The 25889-nt window shown below is 50.0% G+C and overlaps 1 long non-coding RNA gene across 1 annotated transcript in view; it reads right to left on the reverse strand.

Moving 5' to 3' along the window:
* Positions 1–1616: 1616 nt before the first annotated feature.
* The window catches only part of LOC124235543 (uncharacterized), a 46402-nt gene continuing 22129 nt past the window's right edge, over positions 1617–25889 (reverse strand). The window contains exon 5 of the long non-coding RNA XR_006887513.1: positions 1617–1932. This is a non-coding gene — a long non-coding RNA (uncharacterized LOC124235543). The remainder of the gene's footprint in view (positions 1933–25889) is intronic.

Raw genomic sequence — 25889 nt, forward strand, 5'->3', positions numbered from 1 at the left:
TTCCAAAAAGAGTTAAGCAGAAGAATCCAGTGTTAAGAAGTGATCACTGGGTACTTGATAACAAGTAAACATCTGATAAGTTTACTTATCAGATAGCTATAGGGTGTGATAGTTATATGATATGATAGTTACATGATGTTGTATGGTATGATAGTTACATGATAGTTATATGATATGATAGTCATATGACAGTTAGTCAGAGCCCTGGGTTGGGGGTGGGGCAGGCATGTGGCCGCATTGTCCTGGCTGCCCCTGGAGACGGGCTCCCCTTCTCTGGGCTGCTTGCACAGGCTCCGTTGTTCGTCTGCTTGTTTACACGTTTGTTTTCAGTCTCTCCCCAGTCCCCCAGAGTAAGCTCCAGGCGAGGACCTTGCCTGTCTCCCTCTGGGCCGGTGCCGGACGTGGGAGCAGGTGCCTGATGCACACTCCGCTGGATGAGATGGAGGGGTGAGGAAGAGTTTCTGCTAAAGTCCTAGAATGAGATATTTTGAATAGTTTTCACGTCTGGTTATTCCACTCGAGTGACAGTTTATTTTCTACTGAGTGGACCAAGTGTGCCCAAACAGGGCAAACCTCCGCCCACCGGGCCTCGACCCGGTTCCTGAAGCCTCCTGGGAGAGCCACGGTTCGCTCCTGTGTGGGACGGGGCTGCCCTCACTGACCTTGGACGAGGGGTGTTTGCAGCGGCAGCTTAGCAGCCATTGATCTTGACTTGATTAAGCTGGCGTTCTGAAAAAGAGAACTACAGGAACAGGGACAAAAACCCCCTGTGTATTGAGGATTTCACACCATCCATTCACCCCCTTTGCTCCACACATCTAGTTCGTGTGTGCTTTAAAAAAATAAACAAACAATTAATGAATTACTGTTCAGAGAGAAGAGGAAAGCGTCCAAATTTCTCTCAGCAGGGGGCCGATGGCTGCCCAGGGCCCAGAGGGGCGCTCCTAGCCCCCACTGGGCTCAGCTGGAGGGGTCTGTCCAGCTCCTGGAGTGGGCAGCTGATCAGGGCTGGGGGCGCTGGGGTCTCCTCAGCAACTGTAAATGCTTTGGATCTGCTTTTTTTTTTTTTTTTTTTTGCGGCAGATCTAGCACTTGGCAGGGCCCCTGGAAAGAGCAGAAAACTTCGTTCTCTTCTTGGCTCTGCCTGGCTGAGCTTGACTGGGCAAGTGACCTCACTTTTGGGGCCTCAGATCACTCATCTGTAAAATGAGGGGGTTGGACAAGAACAGTGGTTTCCAAACCTTTATTCTTTTGCCCTGGAATTTTTTCTTTAAACAAAAGCGAACTGGGCCACCTCTCCCCCTATGAAACATTAAAACAAAGTTGGAAAAACAGATGGGGCAGAGAGAGGCAGCATGGTCCCACCTCCACCCCTAATCTCCCATCTGAGAGGGGGGCTCCATGGAATCCCCTAGCTTCTGTGGTACACAGTTTGAAAACCACTTCAGGCTCCCAACCAGCTCTAATTGGAGTTGCTCCTCATCAGAAGGAGCCTAATGCTTGTAGCAGTTAGGAATTGCGTATGGCTGCTAGTAATAGGAACTTGACAAATAAGGGCTTAAGCAGATTAGGAGGTTATTTATTTATTCATTTATTTGATAACAAGAAGTCCAAAAGCAGGCACTCCAGAGCTGGTATGGCAGCTCCACAGCATTGTCTTGGAGAAGAGGTCCAGGCTCTTTTTATTTTTCTAGTCCATCATTCTGAGTGCATGGCTGTCATCCTCAAATTTGGCTCGTGGTCAAAATATGGCTGCTGAAGCTCCAAACATCACACTCACATTCTAAACAAGAAAGAAAGGAGGAAGGGGAGAAGAGTAGACAGGCATATGCCTATTCAGTCTAGTCCCTTTAAAAATCTTTCCTGGGAGCATTACCGGGGATTCCAGCTGGTGTCTCCTTGGCAAGAACTGTGTCACATGCCTACTTCTGGCTGCAAGGAAACCCAGAAAACATTATCATTATTTTTTAAACTGAGGTATCTTGGCATCCAGCATAAAACCAGGGTTCTTCTAATAAGGATGATGAAGAAAACAGATACTGGTAGAAAAACTACCACAACATCTAACATCCATTGAGCACTTACCAAGCACCAGACAGCCTGTGGAGAGCTTTCCATGCATTATCTCATGTAATTCTCCTAACTGCCCAGTGAGGCCGACATTCATCATTCCCATTTTATAGCTGAGGATGTTGAGCCACAGAAAAGTTAAAGGACTTGGCCAAGGTGCTGGAGCAAATAAGTGATGAAGCTGGGGTATCAAGCCCAGCACTAGGATGCTGGAGTCCCAACCCTTAACCACCAGATTACACCAATATGGTGAAGACTATAAAGTAAATGACCTCCGAGGCCTTTCAATGCTGTTTCAGCATCTTTGGAAAAAAAGGGAGACACGCAGAACTCTACACACAGCGCTGGGCCTGGCTTTCCTGCTCCTTTGCAGTTTCTGTGTCGTCTTTCTCCCAGTAACGGAGGCGGCGGTGACAGACTGAATTGGCTATGATGCGTTTACCAGAAGGTAAGTATTTTCGATACGGTTTGGAGGGAGTTCAGGGGAATGTTTTCAGAGACTTGACTTGCAGGATGATTTATGAAGCAAGATGAAAAGAGCTAAATATATAAGGGCTGGCACCGTATAAAAAGTGAGAAAGGGAGGGAGGAAGGCAGCCCACAAGTGAAACTCAGAGAGCCCTGAGTGTTCCAGAAATCTGTGGAAGGGCTGCGGCAGCACGAGGCAAAGGGGTTCACGATCCAGAGCCAGTTGACAAAGGAAAAACAGCGAGCCCTCGGCTCTGTCCACCAGACGATTCTTCAGCGCTCCCGCTGCCATCAGCTCTGTGATGGGAGGTGCAGGTGGCTCCTGCAAGACCGGAAATGGAGCTGCGTGCTAGGGGATAATCGCTGGGTAGAACTCAGAAGCTTGGTCTCCCCGGGGGAATAGGCAGTGCCTTTAAGTCGAGCTTTATATTTACAGACCGCTTTTGCAGCATTTTCCTCTTTCAATCATCACAACAATGTCATCCTGTTTTGCAGATGAGAACTCTAAGGCAGAGCTGGCTCAAGGGGCTTCAAGGTCAGGTGATATCACACCCACCCACCCCCAAGTCCGTGGCAGATCCAGGAATGCCGACAGTATCTTCGCTCAGTATAGACGCTGGCTCATAATAAGAGCACAATTAATGCCACTTCTTTGTACGTAATGTAGCCGTAACCAAATCCATGGACACATCCGCTGGTCAGTCAGGATTTCTCTTAAGAGAAGTTCAGCTTCAGTTTCAGTTCATTCATCAGGAGAAAGACTTACTGAATAGCAAGTGGGCTCATGCCCCGCTGAGTCTAAGGAGTAACGCAGACTCAATTCTCATGCGCCAACACGGAAGGAGGCAGCTGCCAACCTGGGATTGTATTTTGTGATTGAATCATTTCTTGTTGTAAGGGAGCTTTCTGGGCTTTGGGTAACATTCTATATCCTGATCCACTTGTGAAAAGTCATTGAGGTTTATTATTTGCATACTTTTTATTGAAGTATACTAAATACACAGAAAGTTTCTTTTAAAAAAAGTGGCATCTTCAACAATGTAAAGTCCTAAATTGGATTCTGGTTAAGACTGTGATGTGGCAGAGGCCACTAGGTGTCTCCCAATTTCGCTCTCCCTCTCCTTCTTAGGAGAAGCCTCCTGATTTATTTACTTACTTTTTTTGTGAGGAAGATTGGCTCTGAGCTAAGATCCATTGCCAATCTTTCTCTTTTGCTGAGGAAGATTGTCCCTGAGCTAACATTGCTGCCTGTCTTCCTCTGTTTTGTATGTGGGACGCTGCCACAGCACAGCTTGATGAGCGGTGCTAGGTCTGCACCCAGGATCCGAACCCATGAACCCAGGGCTGCCAAAGTGGAGCGCACAAACTCAACCACTATACCACTGGCCCAGCCCCAACCTCCTGAGTTTTAACTGGGCACAGGGCCAGCTGGAATAAAAACTCCATCTTCTAGCTTCTCTGGCAACTAGGTATGGCCTTGTGACTAAGTCTGGCCAATGAGATATACAGCACAGTGCAATTTTCAAGAAGTCACCCTAAGGCAGGTGGCATGCCCTTCTTTTGTTCTCTTCTTCTTCTTGCTGGCTTGAAAGTAGATAAGATGGCTGGAGCTTGGCAGCTATCTTAGTCCAGGAAGTGGAAACTGCTATAGACAACGGCACACAGGACAGCTGGTTAGCATCCTGGAGTTCTCAAGCAGCCCTGAACTGTTTTCCTCCAGATCTCTTTTTACAACGATGAATAAGCTTCTACCTCACTTAAGTAACTTTGGGGTATTCTGCTATTTGTAGCCAGACTTAATCCCAATTTCTATGAACGATGGGTACCAAATTCAGGTTATTTTGCAAAGAGAGAGGAGAGAATGTGATCAGCTTCAACTCTGTTGGTAAAACCTTTGTGTCTTAAGCTGAATGGTAGGCATACAGGTGTTAATTATATTGTACACTTTTTTTGTATATCTAAGTATCACGTGTTGAATCTTTTAAAAAGACACTGGTAGAAAAGTGTCAAAGCAAAACCATGAGACACGCAGAACAGAGAAGCAAATGGTGACAACTTTTGGCCTCCCCGAGGCTCTGCATCGGGATTAGCTTAGGTGTTAGGGTCTGAGTGCAGCCTTGGAATAAACCTCATGGAAAGAGTAGCCAAGACTTGAAGGGGCAGGGGAGGGGTTCAGCCCACGGGTACCAAACCCAGTGTTTGGAAGCGAAAAAGACTGGGCACGTTCCCTCCCCCACACGGCCCAGACCCCCTGCTGGGTCAGGTCAATAGGAAGCTCTCACCACAGACAAGTTTGAGGGTCTCTTGACCCCACCCACCCGCCGCATCCCTCTGCTCTCCAACCCCCACCTGCATTTCAACGGGGTCAAAAGTGTACTTTAAAAAACCACATTTCCATTGCAACAAATTCAACCAGATGTGATTAAAGTAAAACGTGGACATACCCGCCTCCTCCGATCTAATCCTGCCCCTCAGAGCTGGCCATGCCGAACAGTACAGCGAGCATGAGGCTGTTGGCAAAGCCAGATTAAAGGCTGGAACCCCAGGGAGACCAGGCAGACGTCATCAGCCATGGGCGTCCTCTGCCTGGGTACAGCCTGCAGATCCTGTAGGCCGCAGCGCCTGGGGAAGGGCTTCTGCTGTTGGGGGGCAGGTTGAGGAACGCCTTGAACTTATAACTCAGGCTCACCCTGGGGTCAGGACAGTCCAGAAGAGGCAGACCTACTTCTTGCCTTGACCAGTCCTCAGCCTTTTGGCCACACCTCACCAGGTGAGGCCCCAGAACCCAGGAGGCTCCTTTCTCCCACCTTTGTGATTCTCTTTCATAAAAACGGCAGCAGCTCCAAGCACTCTGAGTACAATGGTGACAGACATGACAGAAACACACAGACGGACAGGCATTTTGTGGGATTATCTCTAGCCTGATGAATCACGTGTCAGGAAACTGGCACCCTGAATCTCTGAGCGTTCAAGGTTGCGACAGCAGGAACAGCTTGTGGTGACACGTATGATGTGCTGTGCCGAGGTAACTGTACAATGGGACATCCCAATCATCTCTGTTTTGTTAGAGGGTATAAAAAGCCACACTCACTCCATTCCCTGGAAGAGACATGGAGACCACATTGTTGCAACAGAAATTGAGACAGAGCCTGGCAAAGGCTTTTTCTTGACTTTTCCAATCACAAACATAGAAAGACAGTTAGTCTCACTACTGAATTTCCTTTACTGAAAAGTTGAGAATGTTCTGGTCATTCAGACTCCTCATGTCTGACTCAATACTTGTAGTAACACTTATAGGCATCCAGAAGGTTGTTAAATGGATTTTTGCATGGATTATCTCATTAAATCCACATGTCAAATCCAAACATTTGGTAAATAGGTAAAATTATCCCCTAATTACAGATGAGCAAATTGAGGCTTCAAGAGCTTAAATCACTACCAGAAGGCACACAGCTAGTCAATGGTGGAGGGCACGTCTGTACTCAGGCAGGTTGACTTCAGTGCCAGAGCCCATGGGCTTAATCAATGTGGTGTCCAGCGTCTCTGGAGTCCTAAGGGAGCCAGATTCAGTTTAGGTACTGTGGAAGGGAGGGGAGGGCCTTTGTTACTGAAAGATCGGAAGGGTATCGTTAGAAGGGCAATTGGAACCAAGAGGCAGCCTCCTAGAATTTCTTGTCTTCTTGCGTCACGTAAGATGTTTTTGGCTGACAAAACAAGAACAAAACAAAACAACCAAAAAGACAACCAAAAAAAGACCTAACCAGTGATTTAAGCAGTAAAGAATATTTACTATCTCACATCACCAGAAGTCCAGAGATTGAGGTGGCTCCAGAGTTGGTGAACTTAGCAGTTCAATATCACATGCAAGACTTCAATGGCAAGTTGAACCCAGGGTCTTGCCATGTTTTTGCTCTGCCATTGTCAGCAGAGTAACCTTTGAAAGCTTGTTCCTCATGGTGACAAGATGGCTGCCATCAATCTCACACAACAATGTCCAAAAGTCAGAAGGTCAGAAGAACACGTATCTTTTCCTCATGTCCCTCGTGAAGAATAATGGGGCAGACTTCCTTTTATGTCTCCTTTTGTGCCATAACCATGCCTTCTGTTCATTCTTAAGTCAGTCACTGGCAAGGAGAATGGAATTATTACTGTGAATGTTTGATTCTTAAGTGTGGCTGCACATTAGACTCACCTGGGGAGCTTAAAGAAAAAGTAAGTACACCAAGGTCCCAGCCCCACAGACTCTGCTTTAACTGACCCCAGATGGGATCCATTCATGGCTATCTTTTTTTTTTTAAAGATTTTATTTTTTTTCCTTTTTCTCCCCAAAGCCCCCCGGTACATAGTTGTATATTTTTAGTTGTGGGTCCTTCTAGTTGTGGCACGTGGGACGCCGCCTCAGTGTGGCTTGATGAGCAGTGCCATGTCCGCGCCCAGGGTTCAAACCGACGAAACACTGGGCCGCCTGCAGCAGAGTGCGTGAACTTAACCACTCGGCCACGGGGCCAGCCCCCATTCATGGGTATCTTTAAAATTTTCTCAGACACTCTAATGTGTACTCGGGGTTTAGGGCAGTCAGGATCCCTCCCTGGGACTGAGGCCAGGGCCTGGGCCCCACCTGCCATGAAACACATGTCACTTGACTCCTGAACAGAACTGGGTTCTATTTAGCCAGAAAGAACGTGGAAGTGTGGACCAGGGAAGGGGATGGCTGTTGGGTAGGCAGCCAACATCTGCCACGTCCCTGTACGTCTCCCTGTGCATGGAGGCCAGGATTCCGGCTGAGTTACAGCAGTTGAGAAATGTCTTCTTTTCTGGCTCATCAGATGCCTTCAATGATGCAATCACTAGGTGAGATCACACAAGGAAAGGGGAAAATGAGAGGAGGGCAGAAAGGCCCCTCTGGCTCAATTCTTTTGTAAATCATGGGGATGCCAAACTTCAGTCTTTGACCACAGGACAACTTAGAATGCAGATTCCTGGGCTCCGCTCCGGAGCTGTGGAACTAGAATGTCTGTGGGTGGGACCCAGTGATTGGCGTTTCAACAGGGGATTCCTGTACACTCTCAGGCTTGAGCACAGTTGAATTAGATGCAGCAGAAGCAAAGAAGAAGTGGTCAAAGTTTTCAACTTCTCCAGGGGGAAGAAGCTTGAATATTAGGTTTCTTATTTTCTTTTGGGTCCCAGTGATTCAGGAAGATGGGAAATGCTTGCCTTAAAGTTGGCTCATGGGCCCAAAAAGACTCAACTCTGAAAATTCATGTGATGATGACTATTGAGGTGCCTGGAGGTGTCCTCAGCACCGGGCCCAGTTCTCCAGCTGGGGAAGCCATTGTGTGCTGAGAAGAGGGATGGCAGGGAATGCCCACCCCGAGGAGGGCAAGGGCTGGTTTCTAGTTGCTATTGACAGTTCTCTCCTGGCTCTGCGTGCATGCACGTGTGTAAGCATATGCATGGAGGTGTGTGGGTGGGGGTGGTCCTTTAAGGTTCTCATGAAATACTGGAAGTATTATGAATTGAACCCTACTCCTTGATAAGTGGATTCTTATTCTGGAACAAATGAAAGGGAAACAGGTAGCCAAACACACTGACTTTCCAGGTCCGGCCTGTCCCAGCTGTGGCCCTCAAGCTTCAAGGCCTCCAGCCTCCCCTCTAGTCTACACTGCATGATGGATGAATGTAACCACACCATGTCTCTGACCCCAGGATCTTCCCACCCCAGAACACCCACAAGTTCTCAACGATCTGCCCCCTTCCACGTCTCCAGCTACTTACCCCGCCGCCTGTTTCTCTGCTTCACTACACTCAACCCCTGGGGGTCCCCCTCTGCTCGACCACCTTGAACCCCTGGGGGTCACCCTCTGCTCCACCACACCGAACCCTCGTGGTTCCTGAATGCCTCCATGCCATTGCTTTCCCTTCCCCCTCTGCCTGGCCAACTCTAAACTCGTTCTTTAATTCTTACATTGAGGTCCCCCATCCAGGAAGCCTGTCCTGATCCCTTCTTCCCAGGCAGGAATTCCCACTGCCACCCCTGGGCCTTGCCGGTGCTCTTGCAGATGTCCTTGGAATCACTTGCAGCCCTTTAATAGGTGGATATGAGGATGTGTCTCCCCTGGCCCCAGAGAGCCCCTTGGGAAAGGACTTATCTCTATATTCCCTAAGTTTCCTGGCTACCAGGGGACCATTAAGCGCTTGTTGACTGAATAACTAATGTTTGGCCCAACCAGCTGTTTCAAGCCGTAGCTCAGACATCTTTTGCTGCAGAAGAGTCTTGAACTTTCCTGGGAGCAAAAGCCCAGGGGAAGTAGGCTTCCTGTAGTCACCACCATCCTCTAACCTAACAAGTCACAAAAGCCAACCTCTGCTGGGCCGAGCCCTCTAAGAAGTGGGAGAAGCTTCCAGAGTGTGAGCTTGGCCTGCTGGGAAGGTGGAGGGCAGCCTCTTCCTTGAGGGCCCGGGAACCAACATGGAAGGGAGAAGGCGGGAAGGAGGGCAGGAGGAAGGGGAGGAGCCGGTGCTGAAGGCTTTCTAGGAGCCCCTGCTCTGTGGCAGCGTCTTCTCTTTCATCTCCCTGAAAGCTCCTCGGAGTCGGTGTTGCTCTTCCCTCCGTTTCACAGACAACGCTAGCTGGGTGAGAGACCCTGCCCCACGTTCCACAGCAGGGAAAGGAGGCCTGGCTTGGGTCAGTGTGTTTGTTTTTAGGTGAGTGGAAGTTTGGGCCAGGGCATGCTATGACCTTCGCTTGTGGGAGCCAGCTGGACAGCGAGGCTGCTCACCTGTCTGGGAGACGGGTCCAACCTGAGCAGGAAGACAGCGGAGACGCTTCCAGAACCTGGGTCACCTCCTGCAGGACAGGCCACGGCTCCCACGGCCCCACCCCAAGCTCGTCCCAGGGAGCTCAGGCCAGCCTGGGGCCTGGTGACAAGCCACCAGAGCAGAGAGGGCAGTGTGGCAGGAAGAACACGACTGATTTATGGGCTCATTGTATGTAGATGAGCTGGAAGGAGCCCCCAGGTGCCCCCCTTGACCCTGAGCTCTGCCAACAGCTCTAGATGAGGAAGGTGCCACAACGTCACCCTCGTTCCCCTCACTGTGACTGTTATTGTTTCAGCTCTCTTGAGCAGAAGAAAGGAGAGCAAAGTAATCACAGGTGAAAAAGCACTAAATGAGATCAGTATTCAGTCTGGGATGGGTGTGTTTCAATAACTTCATGTTTGTGCCCCAGCATCCTTCTTAGAGTCATGTGGCGAGTGGCCAGCAGGAACAACCTGGAGAGCGCGTTCAGTCTGTAATCCCAGGCCCCACCTCAGATGGCCTGACTCAGCACCTCAGGGCCGCCCGGGGTCCGGCCTCTAACAGGCCTCCTGGACATTGCCATGAGGAGCCAGGCCTGGAAGCCCCTTGGAGGAAGCCCTGCCTCAGGCTGACTGAGGACAAAATGCCAATTCCATCTCCCTCTCTCCTTCTTTATTTTTTTTAATTTTTTTTTTTTTTGAGGAAGAAGAGCCCTGATCCAACATCTGCTGCCAATCCTCCTCTTTTTGCTAAGTAAGACTGGCCCTGAGCTAACATCCATGCCCATCTTCCTCTACTTTATATGTGGGATGCCTACGATAGCACGGTTTGCCAAGCGGTGCCATGTCTGCACCCGGGATCCAAACCAGCGAACCCCGGGCCGCCGAAGTGGAACGTGTGCACTTAACCGCTGCACCACCGGGCCGGCTCTCGCTTGCTCCCTGTTGGTTTGGGGGTTTTTCTTCAGGGACCCCCCTTTACCCCGCAGGACAGTCTGTGCCTTGGTAGCCTCACAGAGGACCTTGAGTGCCATGGCCACAGAGAGGAGAATTCACACAAACAGAACGGCCGGATGGAAGGTTCTTCCCTCAGAGAGGTTCTGTGTTTACTGCAGCGGCTGGGCCAGCAGCCCTCCCTCACCAGCAGCGTCTCCAGTCACTGCCCTTCCCTCCCTGGGGCAGGACACTCTGGTTTGACATAGCGGAGGCAGCCTTTTGCTGGAGTCATAAGACCATTCTTGGATCCAGGAGTTCGGAAAGAAGAGAGGAAGGAGGGAGAGAGGGAGGGGGCAGAATGCATGGACAGAGAGAAAGTGTCTACAGAGAAAGCCTCCTGGCCCGAGCGGGGCTTCCTAGGGAACCAGTCGCTGAGCCAGCCTGCCCATCACGCCTGTTTCTAAGCCAGACCAGCACAGTCTGGGGCCTGGTCTGCTTCGAGCTGCCCATTGCCCCCTGACTCTGCTCACCCCCCTGGTGCCCTGCCAGCACACGGGCCCTCAGCCTGGGTCTGCACTCACCACGGAGCTCTGCTTACTGAGACCTGGCCGTGACCTCATCATCTGCTCCCAGTGTCTCTTTGAGATTTGTGGCCTTATCCTCATTTTTCCGATGGGTAAACTGAGGCTTAGAAAGTTATGCCGAAGGTCATGCTGACAAGGAACAACTTAGATTGGATTTGAACCCTGCTTGTCTGACTCATGTTCTTAACCTTGGCGCCTCCCATAAACTGTTTTGACTTATTTAGACTAAAAGAGAATGTTTGAGTTAGTAGATTTGTTGATTTGACCTTGGAATGCTGCAGGAACACGTAAGGTTTGGCTGCGTACCCGGCGCCCAGTAAACATGCGGCGATTGTCAGCGAGTAGAATAATTAAACGACGAATTACATAATAGGAACCGCTTTCAAGGGGGGCCTGAGGTTTGACAGAGGAAGCTTAGCCTCTCACACACAGCTTCACGGGGAGGGTGCCAAGTTTGCAGGCTGGCTCCCTGACCCTGCTGGTTTCCCTTGCCCCTCACTCAATAATAGTGAGGAGTACTGGTAACATCCCCCACACATTGTTAGAGCAGCTTCCAACTACTTTTACTTAATTCTTACTGCAAGCTGGTGAGATGGGAAGAGGAACACATTTTGTTCTTAGTTAGCAAGACAGAGAAATTGAAGCCCAGATGGGTTAAGTGACTCTCCCAAAGTAACACAGCCAGTTTGAAGCTGAGCCGGGACAAGGCCTGCTAGTCCTCTTCCTCCTCACCCAAGCGGGAGATGTGCATCTAGAGATGGCCAGTAGCACAGTTTTCTAGAGCGGGGGGACCCTTCAGGGACCACCTGGTCCAAGCCCCTCACTTTACAGGTGACAGAGCTGAAGAGGAGAGAGTCAGAATGAGTCCAAGTTCACAGAGCTCGCTGGAGGCTAACAGGTGTGTGCTAGTAAGTCTAGAAAAGAAGGTGCACGCCTGGAGAGGAGAGATTTTTGAAGTTAGCTGACCTGCCACTTAGCTGAGTGACTTTGAGCAAATGACTTCACCCCACTGAGCCTCAGTTTCCTCATCTGCCAAATGGAAACAGTAATGCCTGCCTTGCATAGCAGTTCAAAGGTTAAATGTATGTGAAGTACTTAGCCCAGGCCTGGGCCACAGTGAGCACTTAGTGAGTGATTATTATTATTAATGTTGTTAGTGCCACTGTTAGTATACATTTTTGTCTCCTCCAAGCATCCTGCAGAGTGCTGGAATGCACCTCTGTCCCCAGCTCTGCATCTCTGGTGCCCAGACATTGCCTGGCATGAAGCTGGCAATTGGTAAAGGGCCGTTGGGTTGAACTCAAGACTTGTTATTCTTCATCGTTATGTGGCTCTTCACTCTTTTTCATATCTTGTGAATATATTACTCCATTTGAGCCTTGCTAAATGCCCGTGGGTCAGGAGGGCAGGTGCTACTATCATTCTCATTTTATAGCTGAAAAAAATGGAGGCTGGGAGAGATGCTTCTTCCTGCCCTAGTCACACGGCTGAGCTGAGCCGAGGTCTGAACCTTCAGAATGCCGGTCTCGTGGCTGCTGTGTGTGAAAACCATCCACAGGAAGCAGGAGGTGTTGCAATGAGCTGAGCTGGAAATCCCCAGGGAGAGAGCACCCTTCATCAAATCCCAGTGTTTCTTGTACATGGTTTCAGAAAGGGCTTCAGAGAATGACGAGGTCTATGTCGCCTGGACACACTGAGCTTGGCCCCTCTTCCATCCCAGGCTCAGCCCTGCTCTGCCCTCTGAGCTGGATCCCAGCTGGATGCTCCTGGCCCATCAGAAAGGACCTTGGGAGCTGTGTGGTGTTGAGTGCCTTTCCATCAGGGACCACCTGGCGCTGTTGGAGGAGCTGGAAGCAAGAGACCTTGCCTGCTGCAAAGACACCGGCTCTGCCCGCTGGCCCGCTCACAGCCTCACTGATAGGTTTATTACCAGGCTTTATGACTTCCAAGCTTAGTCACCGCTTCATTTCCCCCACCCAGAAACAAACACTTCAAAAGCCATGACCCAGATGCCTAAGCAGGGCAAGGGGCACCCCGCCCTCCGCAGAACTGGCCTCTGGAGCCAAGTCTGGGGACACAGGAGTCGTCAAGGCTATGGTTGTGATATATTTTGGTGACTCACACAGTTGTCCTTTATTTTCCCCAATCTCCACTACTGAATTTTTAGGGTGTAGGAAGCAGAGGCCTGCTGCCACCAGAGACAGCCTGACCCATGCCAAGGTGGTCTGATCCCTTGTCCCTGGGGCCTTCTTTAACAGCTGAGCCTGCAGGGGGTGGGGGCAGGGTTGGCGCATCCTCTGGCAGACAAATTGAACTCCCTCTTGGCTTTCAGTTCACACACAGAAGATGGAAGCCCAAACTGACCCACAGTAGTTCAACCCCCGATTCCTATCCCTGCTGTTTGCTCCCACCTGCACCCCGCAGCCCCCCCATTGACATGGTCTCTATCCAAACCAGAAGCCTCTCCAGAGTCTCTTGAGCCTCACCCCAGGTCTGCAGTCCATCACCCCCCTGGGCTGGCGCAGGCCCAGATGCAGCGGGAACACACCTCTGCCCAGTGTGCACTGCAGAGCCCTGGGGGAGGGAGGAGCCCCAACTGCAGAGCTGCCCCTCCTGCTGTAGGGACACAGGATCCTACTGGTGGCCCTTCCTCCAGCTCCTTTAGGGCCCCCCGCCCCCCGCCCCAGCCTGGAGAAGAGATGAGGTGCCCAGTTAACTGGAAACTGGCTCCAACCCAGAGTTGAGCTCTGCAGCCTGGAGCTTCAGCTGGGGAGGAAGAATTTGGCGGATTCCGTTGAACTTGAGTTGATGTCCTTACCCAGTTCCTTTACAGCACGGATGGGGCACTGGGGTCTCATCACTGCTTTCATTCTCCAGGTTAACTCCTTCACCCAGGATCAAGTCACCTGGTCGCTTGTCCGATTATAATTGCAAGAGCCTCCATGCTGACCTGCGGTTGGAGTGATCGCTCCACTCCAGCCCCTCGAAATGAAGATAGTCATCATTTTTTCCTTCTTTCCTTCCTGAGGATTTTTATCTTCTTAAATACAATCCATTTCCTTCATTATTCTTTCTCTCTTTCCCAAACATACTGAAGTTTTATTCTAAAAATTGCTCTTGACCTTTAGCTAATTATAATACTGTAAACCCCACTGTAATACTATTAAATCGGGACCAAAAATTCACACACACGAAATGTGGAGTGGCATCACTGATGAGTTCACACAACAACCGGGGCCAGCTTACGCAGCTGGGCAGCACCAGGCTCCAGGGACCAGCGGTCAAGTATATCATATCCAGATTTACACCGTCACATATACATCGTCCAAATTAGTGCATCACTGCAGGGTTTACTGAAGCAGCACAAACATCTACATTTTGGACTTTAGTCCCAGAAAGTTCTAGATTTAAATCCCAACTCTGCCACTGCTCCTTTTATGACACAGGCCAGAGTATAAATCTCAATTCTAGCTTCTTCATCTGTAAAGTGGTAGAGAAGAATACTTACTTCATAGAGTTGTTGTGAGTTTGAAACACTGTATTGGCCAGATATTGCTGTGTAACAATCAAGCGCCACATCTCAGGGGCATACAAGAATACAAGATTTACTTCTAACCTTTCTGAGGGTTGGCTGGGACGAGCTGTTGTAGCTGGGTTCCGCTGGGCAGCTCTGCTTCAAGCTGCGTGTCTGGCTGACTCCATGTATCTCATTGTGGGCCCAGGCCGAAGCGGCAGCAGCTGCCTGGGGGAATCTCTTCACATATCAATGGCAGAGACACAAGAGGGCAAATCCCACTGCTCAAACACGTTTCAAGCCCCTGCTTGCATCTTATCTACTAACATCCCATTGGCTAAAGCAAGTCACACATCTGAGCCCAGTGCCAGGGATCTCAAAGCACAGGCTTCCCACGATTGGTCCATGTCAAGAGCCCGGGTGCACTGAGGAGTGAAGGGTCAGCACTAACATTCAATCAACCACAGATGACAGTGCTCATTCAGTGCAGCTATTCAGCTCCTGATACATGGCAGGGGCTTAGTAAATGGCAGCTATGATCGTTGCATGACTCCTTACACTTTGGGTAAAGCAAAATGTCTCGGTCTCATCCTTGGTCAGCAGCAAAGTCAGGAATGGAATCTGGGCCTCCAAGCATCTTGCTACCCTTCAACATTTTCTAAATGGTCCCATCATCAGCCTCCCACGTCTGACTTATCCCAACCCCATACACTGAAGGAGGACAAGAAGTAGCAATGTAGATGTGGGAACCTCAGGCCACAGCAGCCAAGGTATGTCCAAGACGTGTGTCCAAGACATGTAGACTGCGCATCAAAAGGGAAATTGACCAGTCCCCCATTCCTGTTTGCTTAGTGATGGGAACTGGTGGGAAGAGCAAGGGGGGTTAGAATCCTGGTTCTGCCACTCACGGCTGGGTGACCATAGGCTCCCCCAGAAGGAAGCTTCCCTGAGTCATCTGTCTACATTAGGTCCCCCATGTCGTTCTCTCTCATGGCACCCTTGGCCCTTCCTTTATTGTATTTTAGAATAATGTATAATTGTATATTTATTTGTGGGCTAATTTCTTTAAGGCCAGACTGGCTCTCCAGACTGTAAGCTCCATGAGGGGAGAGCCCACATCTATTTGGGTCAGTTATTACCCAGCGCTTGGCACAGTACCTGATGTGTTCATCTGTGGGATGGATGAATAAATTCAAACTCTCTGGGCTTTCCTATCCTCACATGAAATAGGAGATAATAATATGTTCTTTAAAGAGCTTTTTTTGCAAAATTCAAAGGAAACTATTAGGGGAATACTTTCCATGGTGTAGATACATGGAACGTGGTAAATATGCACAGCACTCTACTCTTAATTCCTACTATAAGATGGTTACATGCACAGTCTAGAAGATTCTCTAGGAAGATCTGTACTTCTAGCCTCTCTTTCTAGCTCATTCCCCATCTTTGCAGTGGACATTGGGGACCTTTGTTCTAGATTCCCAGTCTGCCTAGCTCTTGTCTAGTCAGTAGGGAAACCCATCTTCCTTGGTCATCCTCTATCTCCACCCCCTTCCTCATGCCTCCTGGGTCCTTCTGACTCAGGGCTGTTGTTTGGTGAGGACATACCGGTGAGGCTTCATTGTGATTAAAATATTGAAATCCTCTCATACCAGGTGGTGAAAAGTATAGGTTCATGAGATGACAAACGACCACCTGACATTCGCCCTGGCGGCCCGTAGGAGGTTACCAGGGCTGAGAGTGATGCTGGAGAGGATGCTGGCAGCCCTCAGTGGTACCAAGTGGCTGGGGGCAGTGAGTGTGAGTCCCACATCTGCCCACTGCTCCAGAGTACGCGGCGTTGGTGGGCACGACAGAGCAGGTGGCGAGCCAGGCAGCCACAGTAGCAGAGGCTCTGCGCCCAGACTACATGGTAGGTGTGTGTGTGCCCAGCCGTGACGCGTGGACAGGACGCTGTGCAGCACTGGCTGCAACAGAACACCAGGTGCCAGGGACCTAGTGACCAACAGGCTGACAGGGACGACCTTGGAAGAGCTTGAGGCAGTTCCTATAGTCAACATGGCTCAGACAGGGCCGTCCCAGCTAGTGGCAGCCAGAACAAAAAAGAAATCACCCCACAAATGAGTTGGCAATTATTAGAAGGATTGAATGACTGATTTGTGCTACAGTGTTTATCCCAAAAAGAAATTTTAGCCTAGTTTTGTTTCATTAGAGAAAGAAGGTAATAATCTTTAAAATTTGGATTTGCATGTTAATTAATTAGCTAATTAATTAATTATGGCCCAGGTTGTACATATTTTGCACATTCCCTTACCCTGCGCTCCTCCCAGGGGCCCTCCTCAGGGTCCCTCATAACTTCTGCAGTCACTGCACCTGCCCTGGCCTTAGGCTGGGGCCTCTGCCAGATGATCAGGCCTTTGCTGGGTCAAAGGGAGCTTATCTTGCATAGCCCTTATGTGGTTTTGTGCTAAGTATCCTCTCCTTTTCTTCCTTGAGCCCTGTGATGGTTAATTTGATGTGTCAACTTGACTGGGCCATAGGATGCCCAGATATTTATTCAAACATCATTTTGGGTATGTCTGTGAGGGCGGTTTTGGATGAGATCAGCATGTGAGTTGGTAGACTGAGTGAAGCAGATCGTCCTCCCTAATGTGGGTGGGCTTCGTCTAATCACTTGAAGGCCTGAATACAACAAAAAGGTTGACCCTTCCACAAGGAAAGAGATTTCCTCCTGCTTCACTGTTGAGCCAGGACACCAGTCTTTTCCTACCTTCGGACTCAAACTCAAACTCTTCTTAGGTCATGAGCCTGCTGACTTTCCGACTGCAACTCAGCCCGTCAGCTCTCCTGGTTCTCGGACCTTCTCCTGTTGGTCCTGTTTTCTGGAGAACCCGGACTAATACAAGCCCCAATTCCTCAGATGCCCTGTTGCCCTCCCAGTTTTTGGTGTGTGCCGGTGCTATTCCATGACGAGCAACTCCTTCCGCCCCAGGACTCCGTGGCCTTGGTGTTATACCTCTCATTTCTGCCGTGTCCTTCCCCTCTCGCTGCCTCCCCATCATGTTGCTGAGTCCTGCTCCTGGGAGGGCAGAGTGGCCTCAAAATCATGGTGAATGGCCCAGAGGGGTCACTCCCCAACAGCACGACCTGTGTCTCCGGGAGACCTCCCCAGGGCTGGTCTTAGCAGAGGCTGATTTGTGTCGCATTTCCCAGAGACTCGAGGCTGAATGTCAGGGCTGCTAATCCATCTCCGAACGGCTCCTGGCTCAACCGCCACGGAGTTAAGTCCAGAATTAAAATTCAGAGCTTGCTCTGGACTCAGAGGGCAGACTTCGCTGTTCCTCAGGGAGAAGGAGAAGCCGAGGCTGGCCTGGGAAGGGTTGCCGGGCTGCTGGGAGCCCACAGGCCCCTGGGGCGATGGGCCGTCTGCTGTGTGCTGGGAGGAGACAGAGTCCCTGGCACCACAGGGTTTGCAGATGTAATGGGGGAGCCTGAAGGGGGCACAGGAGGCTAAAGGGCCCTCAGACAGGAAGCAGCTTCCGGCCCACCCAGTCCCCGCCCGTCCGCTCTCCCTGCAGGTCGGGGCTCCATTCTACTGTCCTCAGAGCTGCCATCTCCCCTTAGCCTTGCGTTAGGTAGCAGCTGTTTTCTCCTCATTTTCTAGTCATCCTCTTCCAGAGGCTGCCTGGAGCCATGGCAAGAGAAAGGCGGGAGCCAGAGGGGTCCCAGGTGGAAGGCAGGTCTGCTCTCCTTAGCTCCCAGCAGCCTGCTTTCTACTCCACTCAGCTGTGCCCTCTGGCCGGTGCCCAGTGGTGCTTCTCACTTCAGTTTCCTGGGTGCCCCGTGTATAACCCAAAGATGGGGGAACCCCCATGGGACCCAACCTATGCGTGGAGGCGGCAGAGTGGAGTGGTTAATTCTGGAAGGACTGTTGGACTTCAAATCCCAGCTCTACTCCTCAGAGAATGTCTGACCGCATGTCAGTTCACCTCTGTGTGCCTCACTTTCCTTATTCATAGAATAAAGGAGAAGCATCATGGCTGCTACCTTCAGGGTTGTTCCATTAACGTCCTTAATGGATTAAATGCACGGGTTCAGGCTGATCCTAGGCACTCAGTTATGTTGATTATGATGTCTTAATTAATTATGATTAATTACAGGAGGGCCACCGTGACGTTCCTCACTGTTAAATGAGATGATGCTTGCAAGGTGTTGCCTGGTACAGGGGCCCAAGCAGGTTCTCTGGATTCTCAGCCGTTCCTTTAACCCGGGGTGAAGGTCATTTTCTCTCGTTGCTTGCTTAGGGGCTCCGCATGAATCAATAAAGCCGTAGAAAGGTAACCGGGAGTGCAGACACCTTGTCTGAGATGCCGCCTTGTCCTCCTTGGTCCAGGGTTGGGAGCGCCGATTAGTGCCCCAAAGTCTGGCTTCTAACGGTCCAGGCCCTGTGGGCCCTACAGAGTTAGCCTGCCTTCCAGTCCTGGCCCCACTGTGCAGGACTCAGAGGACACCCCGGCCGCAGACGCCACCGCCAGCCTTGGGGGGGTGCCCAGTTTTCAGCTCTCCCTTGCTTCCGAGTGAGTACTACCCTTTCCCCGCTGAGTCACAGATAATCTTTTTCTCCCTTTTTCTTTGGGCGCCTCTGATGGCCAATTTTGTGTATCAATTTGACGGGGTAACGGGGTGCTCAGATATTCAGTCAAACATTATTCTGGGTGTTTCTGTGAGGATGGCTTTGGGTGAGATTAACATTTAAATCAGTGGCCAGAGTAAAACAAAGTAAAGATTGCCCTTGCTAATGTGGGTGGGCCTCATCCCATCAGTAGAAGGCCTACATAGAACAAAAAAGTTGATCTCCCTTGAGTAAGAGAGAATTCCTTCTGCCTGACTGCCTTCAGACCAGGGTGTCGACTTTTCCTGCCTTCGGACTTGAACTGAAACCTCATCTCTTCTGGGTCTTGAGCCTGCCGGACTGGAACTTACACCTGTGGTTCTCCTGGTCCTCAGGCCTTCACACTTGGACTGGAGCTACATCATCCACTCTTCCTGGGTCTCCATCCTGCCCACTCACCCTGCAGACCTTGGGACTCGTCAGCCTCCGCAATCATGTGAGCCAGTTCCTTACAATAAATCTCGCTCTGTGTACTGCCTGTTGGTTCTCTGTCTGGAGAACCCTGACTATACATGCCCTACTCTGGCGATCCAGGGACCCTCCTTTCAGGCTCCACAGCCATTCCACCATTTCTCCCACATGGCCCAGAACGTCCCCTGCACAAGAGGCTCCTCCAGTATCCTAGCATCCCCAAAGGGTCATGTCACTTGATGCCCCCATGCCTGTGACCCCTCCTGACCCATAAATGCCTGGGTGTTCAGGGAGCTCCCCTTGGCATCAGTGGGAGCATGCTGCCAATCCCCACTCTGTCCTGGCTTCACAGTCCAGGAGGGGACCAGAAAATCTGATGAAGAAAACCCATCAGAGAGCCTTGACCCGGGGGTTGGTCAGAAGCTGGTGCGAGAAGCAGCAACGTTACAATTAAGAAAATGGATGACCTCAATTTGGAGACAGTGTTTGTCGAATTGAATCTTCCGCGGGTTGACTTTCCTCATATGAGTAAAAATGATATTTGGGATTAAGTTTTCACTGCACAGAATGCATTATTGGATTTCTGCTGCTTCTTATTCGAAAGGGGACGTAACCTTCACTAAGGCGGTCTGCGGGGACCGGGACAGCTGGCATAGCTGCCGAGTGCTGACTGACCACAGGGGATTAAGGCCAAACACAACTCATTTCGCACTGAGAGTAAGCTGATTTGGTTTTGTTTTTAAATAAGCCTTATTAAAACTGGCTGCCGCTGGAGCTGGGTCTGCGGGAGCATCGCAGGGCAGGGCTTGCCTTCCCCGGCTTGGCGGTCAGCAGAGCTGCTTTCAACCAACTGGTCCTTCCTGCTTCTAATACAAGAACAACCGGGACAGTCTCGCTGCTGTCTGGGACCCTGCAGAAGGTCCAGAAGGCGTAGTCCAGGGAGCAGCTGAGTGCGGGCAGCCTTGGGCCCAATCGCTAAGTTGTGGGGGACACTGTTCCAGGTCGGGTGGGCGTGGCTGAGTCTCTTGGGCCATTCTCTCTGCATCCACCAGCCTTTCCATAGCTCCTCACAGGAGAAACTTTCCCGACTGTCCATGACTTCCCATTTGGATAACCTTGCCTCCCCCTTTCCCATCCTCTCCACTGGCCCTGCCAGAGGCTCTGCCTTCATTCTAGAATAGATCAGCAGTTCTCAGTGTGTGTCCTGCGAATGTTTTGGAGTCCCCTGGATCCTCTCAGGAGACTCATGAGATCAAAACCATTTTCATAATAGAATATTGGACGTTATTTGCCTTTTTCCCTTTTATTCTCTCACGAGCGTGCAGTGGAGTTTTCCCGAGTTTCCATGACATGTGATGAGGTCATCACTGTGATGGCTGTGGGAACATGTGCTTGTGTGTTCTTTTTTGCTAAACATTTCTCTGTTTTAACCTTGAATATGGAAAATATCTATAGATACAAACCACATAATATGAGTTCTTTGGGGTCCCTAACGCTTTAAGAATATAAAGAGGTCTTGAGACCAAAAAGTTTGAGAACATCCATTTTGGATCTTTTGTTTTTACTTCAAGGTGAGCTACCACATTTGTTGTAGTATTGATGTATTTTTTAACCATTTAACACGTGTAAAACTCTGCTACTACTTTTATTAGGTTCCTATCTTTTTTTTCGTGTGTAATCGATCAAGTTTTTAAGTGTTAGGCCCCAACTCCATTTCGCCCATGAACTTTGCAATTTTTATTGTACGGTTAAAAAAATATTTAAAAAACAATGTGGTACCATACACATGACATGAGTGTACAGCTCAGTGGCATTATGTACAGCCACACTGTTGTGCAACCATCACCGCCATCCATCTCCGGAACTCTTTGCATCTTGCAAAACTGACGCTCTATGCCCGTAAACAGTAACTCCCATTTCCCCACTCGCAGCTCCAGGGAACCACCACTCTACCTTCCGTCTCTATGAATTTGAGTACTCTAGGGACCTCATATAAGTGGAATCATACAGTGTTTATCTTTCTAGATCTTTCTTGATTCTACCCATCAGCAAAACTCCCTGGTCTCAGAGTCCCATAAGGTGACACAATAACTGGAGCTAAGATGCTCTTGTTCTGTAACGATCCTGATGTGCCTCTTACACACCGCTTGTGGTGAGACTGCCAGCCCTGGTGGCAGGGGTGTGTTGGAAGGGACAAAGACATCAGACAGGCCTAGTTTTATCCTCTCCTTTAAAGCTATATGGCCTCAGCATGGACCAAATGCCCCAAGCCTTAGTTTCCTTCATTCTAATACTAGGGTGAAGACTCCCTCCTCTCGGGGTGGTTGTGAGGATTAAAAAAGCTTCTGGAGTGGAAAGCAGGGAGTTCAGTGGGACGTCTATGGCTGTGCAAAGGCCCAGCAGGGAGGGCCAGGGAGGTGAGGGAAGGGCGGCAGCTCCGGTTGCCGAGTGAATACCTGCAGGTGAGGAGCGGAGAGAAGAGAGGCTGAGGAGCCGCCTCATGAAGGGTCTCACGGCTATTTGGGAAGCTTGGACTTTATTCTGAGGGCAATGGGGAGCCACCAAAGGTCTTAGGCAGAAAGGGGACAATCAGATTGCATTTCAGAAAGGTCTGTCAGTGTGCGGAGAAGGCATTGTTGGGGGTGGGTCCTCGTGGGAGAGCAGTGAGGACACGGCCACAGTAGCTCAGGAAGATGCAGAAAGATGTCATCCTACAGCAAAATGCCCATAGAAATCCCCTTGAAATGTCTCAGTGCTTTCCTCAGAGTTCCTCTTCTCTGTTTCACATTTCCTTTCTTTTAATCTACAGTCTCTAAAAGCTCCTTCATTATCCTGAGCAATCCCGCTTCTGCTCTGAGTGCTGACACCCTCTCAGTGGAAGCCCAGTGGTTAGCTAGATGCAAACCGCCCCTCTTCCCTCTTGCATGCCCCTTGGGGTGTCTGCCTACCCCGCCATCCAAGAGCTCATCAAAGTATTCCCCGAGAGAAGCCAGCGGGCCTCCAGGGGGTCTCCGCCAAGAGAAGATGAGCTGATGCATTTGTGAAAATGCTTATTCCTGGTTCTTCCTGTCACCCTGGGCCCCTCCCTCATTGGGGCAGCAGGACCATCACCTCAAGAGAGGATCATTGCAGCACAATGCAGAGAATAAGAGTTTGGGTTTTGGCTTTGAGTTTTGAGGTCCAAGTCTGGAACAAAGATCTGGAAAACTGTGTGATCATCTGTGCCAGTTCCCACCCCGGGGAGAGGAGACCCTGTGCACCCCAATGAGAGCCGGGTGGAGGGACTGAAGGGGAGCAAGAGGCCTCGGGGAGGCCCCCCCTCCCCTGGCTGGGGGCCTGTGTGTGTCGTGAGCAGGGAGAGGAGAGGAAGGGGACGTGACAGAACCTTAAGTAGGTTTAGAGATCTGGGAGCAGCAGGACACAGGCGAGGGCGCGGGGGAGGGGCGGGGTGTCTATTCTGCAGCTTTGGGGAACCAGCAGGGATGGAGCTACCATCTGATTTACAGTTTTTAAAAAACGCTCTGCTCAGGGTGGAGGATGGATTAAATGAATGAACCTTTTTTAAAAAAAAATTTAATAATTTTTTTTTGAGGAAGATTAGCCCGAGCTAACATCTGTGCCCATCTTCCTCTACTTTATATGTGGGATGCCTACCACAGCATGGCTTGCGAAGCGGTGCCATGTCTACACCCGGGGTTCCGAACCAGCAAACCCCCGGCCACCAAAGCAGAACGTGCGCACTTAACTGCTGAGCCACCGGGCCGGCCCTTGAATGAAACTTTTTGGTGTGGAAAGGAGCGAAAACTTTGTGCTACTTACAAGCCCTGCTCCTTTTGAAAGCGGGTGAATCCCATTCTGTGAAAGGCCCTTTCTTCGTGCTGCAGCAAAACCCGGGAGTGGAAGCTGGGGAGAACCGAACTGGATTGCGGCATATTAGAAAACGGAAGGACTTATTATTATTTTTGGCAGTTGTTTTTCTGAGAGAGGGGCAGAGATATGGGGAGAAACAGATGGACCAAGTAAATCAGAAGACTAGAGCTCTCATTTCAGAAATGTTTGGGAGAATTTTTAGCAATAGGCATATTGAACTTTGAAATTTAAGTTATGTGTATCCTAAGATGTAAATCCTGCCAGTTCCCCCAGAGCTTCAGTATTCTGTTCACATGAATAACTGTGTATGAGGAGGGTGTGTTATAGCATAGGATGCAGTCCCGGGGGCCCGGCCCAGTGGCGCAGCGGTTAAGTTCGCACTTTCCGCTTTGGCAGCCTGGGGTTCGCCTGTTGGGATCCCAGTGCGGATATGGCACCGCTTGTCAAGCCATGCTGTGGTAGGCGTCCCACATATAAAGTAGAGGAAGATGAGCACGGATGTTAGCTCAGGGCCAGTCTTCCTCAGCAAAAAAGGGGAGGATTGGTGACAGATGTTAGCTCAGGGCTAATTTTCCTCAAAAAAAAAAAAGAAAAGAAAAGAAAAGAAAAGGGTGCAGTCCCAATATGGGGTCATCTGGCATGAGAACAGTAGCATGTGTGGGATTACAAGATGACCCAGAATGGAAGGATTTCAGGGTCACCCAGAGGGAGGAGTCAGAGGAGACCCTACAACTGCAAACGCCTCCCCTCTCCCTCCAGGAACTTCCAGAAACCCTGGCTGGGCACTGACTTGGGAAAATCTGTAGAAGGGGGATGGGAAGCACTATGACTTAGAACTTAAGGAGCGAGTCATCACCAGCTGACATCTGAGCCGTAATCGCTTTAGAGTTTAGTAAGTAATTTCACATGTTTTACTTAAAAGTGAAATGAAATCGAAAACAGGCTTTCCCTGAGAAATTATCACCCTCTGGTCTTGGAGCTGGAGATCATTCTGAAGGAGTGTGAATTGCAGGATCCTCTTGAGAAGCTATCTGGCAGTGCCTGCTACAATTTAATCACACGTTTCCTCTGACTCGGTGAGCCCGCTCCAGGATGCTGTCCTACAGAATCAACGCCCCAGGAGAGACGCGCAGTAATTAGCACAGGGTCGCGTAAAATAATAGCAAAACCCAACCCAACCCAAACCCAACAACAACAACAGCCCAACCTGGAAACAACCTGAATGTCCATCGACAGGAGACTGGTTAATCAAATCATGGTTCCTATGGACCAAATCGTTGTGCCCACCCCAAAATTCATATGTTGAAAACTAGCCCCCAGTGGGATGGTATTTGGGGGTGATTAGGTCACGAGGGTGGGGCCCTCATGAATGGGATTAGTGCCCTTATAGAAGGGACCCCAGAGAGCTCCCTTGCCCTTTCTGCCATGTGAGGACACAGTGAGAGGATGGCCGTCTCTAAACACGGAAGCAGGCCTTCACCAGTCACAACCTGCCAGCACCTTGATCTCGGACTTGCCAACCTCCAGAACTACGAGAAATAAATTCCTGTGGTTTATAAGCCACCCAGTCTGTGATATTTTTGTTATAGTAGCCCAAATAGACTAAGACAGTGTTACATCCACACGACGGGATGCAACGCAGCTGTTAGAAAAGAACGAGTCAGAGGCTGGCCCCGTGGTGTAGTGGTTAAGTCCAGCGCACCCCGCTTCAGTGGCCTGAGTTCACAGGTTCAGATTGGGGGTGCAGACCTATGCCACTTGTCAAGCCATGTTGTGGCGATGACCCACACACAAAATAGAGGAAGACTGGCACAGATGTTAGCTCAGGGCTAATCTTCCTCAAGAAAAAAAAGAGGAAGATTGGCAACAGACGTTAGCTGAGAGTGAATCTTCCTCATCAAAAAAAAAAAAAAAGAATGAGTGAGATCCACATTTCATGAGCTGGAACAATTCCCGGGATGTATTGCTGAATTTCTTCAAAAAGCAAGTTCAGGAACAATATGTATCCTAGTCTTGTCTGGGGAAAAAAAGCCAGTAGGTCAGTGTGTTTTTATAAGCATTAAAGAAAGATCAACGATACACATCAAAATAGTAATCCTCAGAAGGGTGGGATTAGAGGAGACGGGGGAAGACCATGAACTGCAAAATATATATACATATAGAATACTTTATATATTGTGTGATTTGGTTCTATATTTACACAAGAAAGTAGGGAAAAAAAATCCCAGCGTACTCTGAGGAGGGGCCGCCCTTCCAGGCAGCGGGGAATGTGCCCTGGGGCTCTCAGGATGCCTGTTCTTCTAGGGGTCAAAGCAGGACATCCCGATACCCCATCTCTGCCCCAACCCCAAGAAGGGCCTTCTGCACAAGAATGAGTGTGCATGGCGGGGAGGGTATAGCTCCAGCCAGTCCCTATAAACCCCTCATCCCACATCTTCATTCACAAACCCTCCTGAATAACCAAAAACGTTGGAAAAAGCCAGAGCTGAGGATGGGGTTTCTAAGATGGAGGCTGAGTTTCCACATGCAAAGGTCGTAAGCGGAAAATTTGACAAAACCCTGGAGATGGC

This window comes from Equus quagga, chromosome 2, assembly GCF_021613505.1.
Source record: "Equus quagga isolate Etosha38 chromosome 2, UCLA_HA_Equagga_1.0, whole genome shotgun sequence".
Lineage (NCBI taxonomy): Eukaryota > Metazoa > Chordata > Mammalia > Perissodactyla > Equidae > Equus > Equus quagga.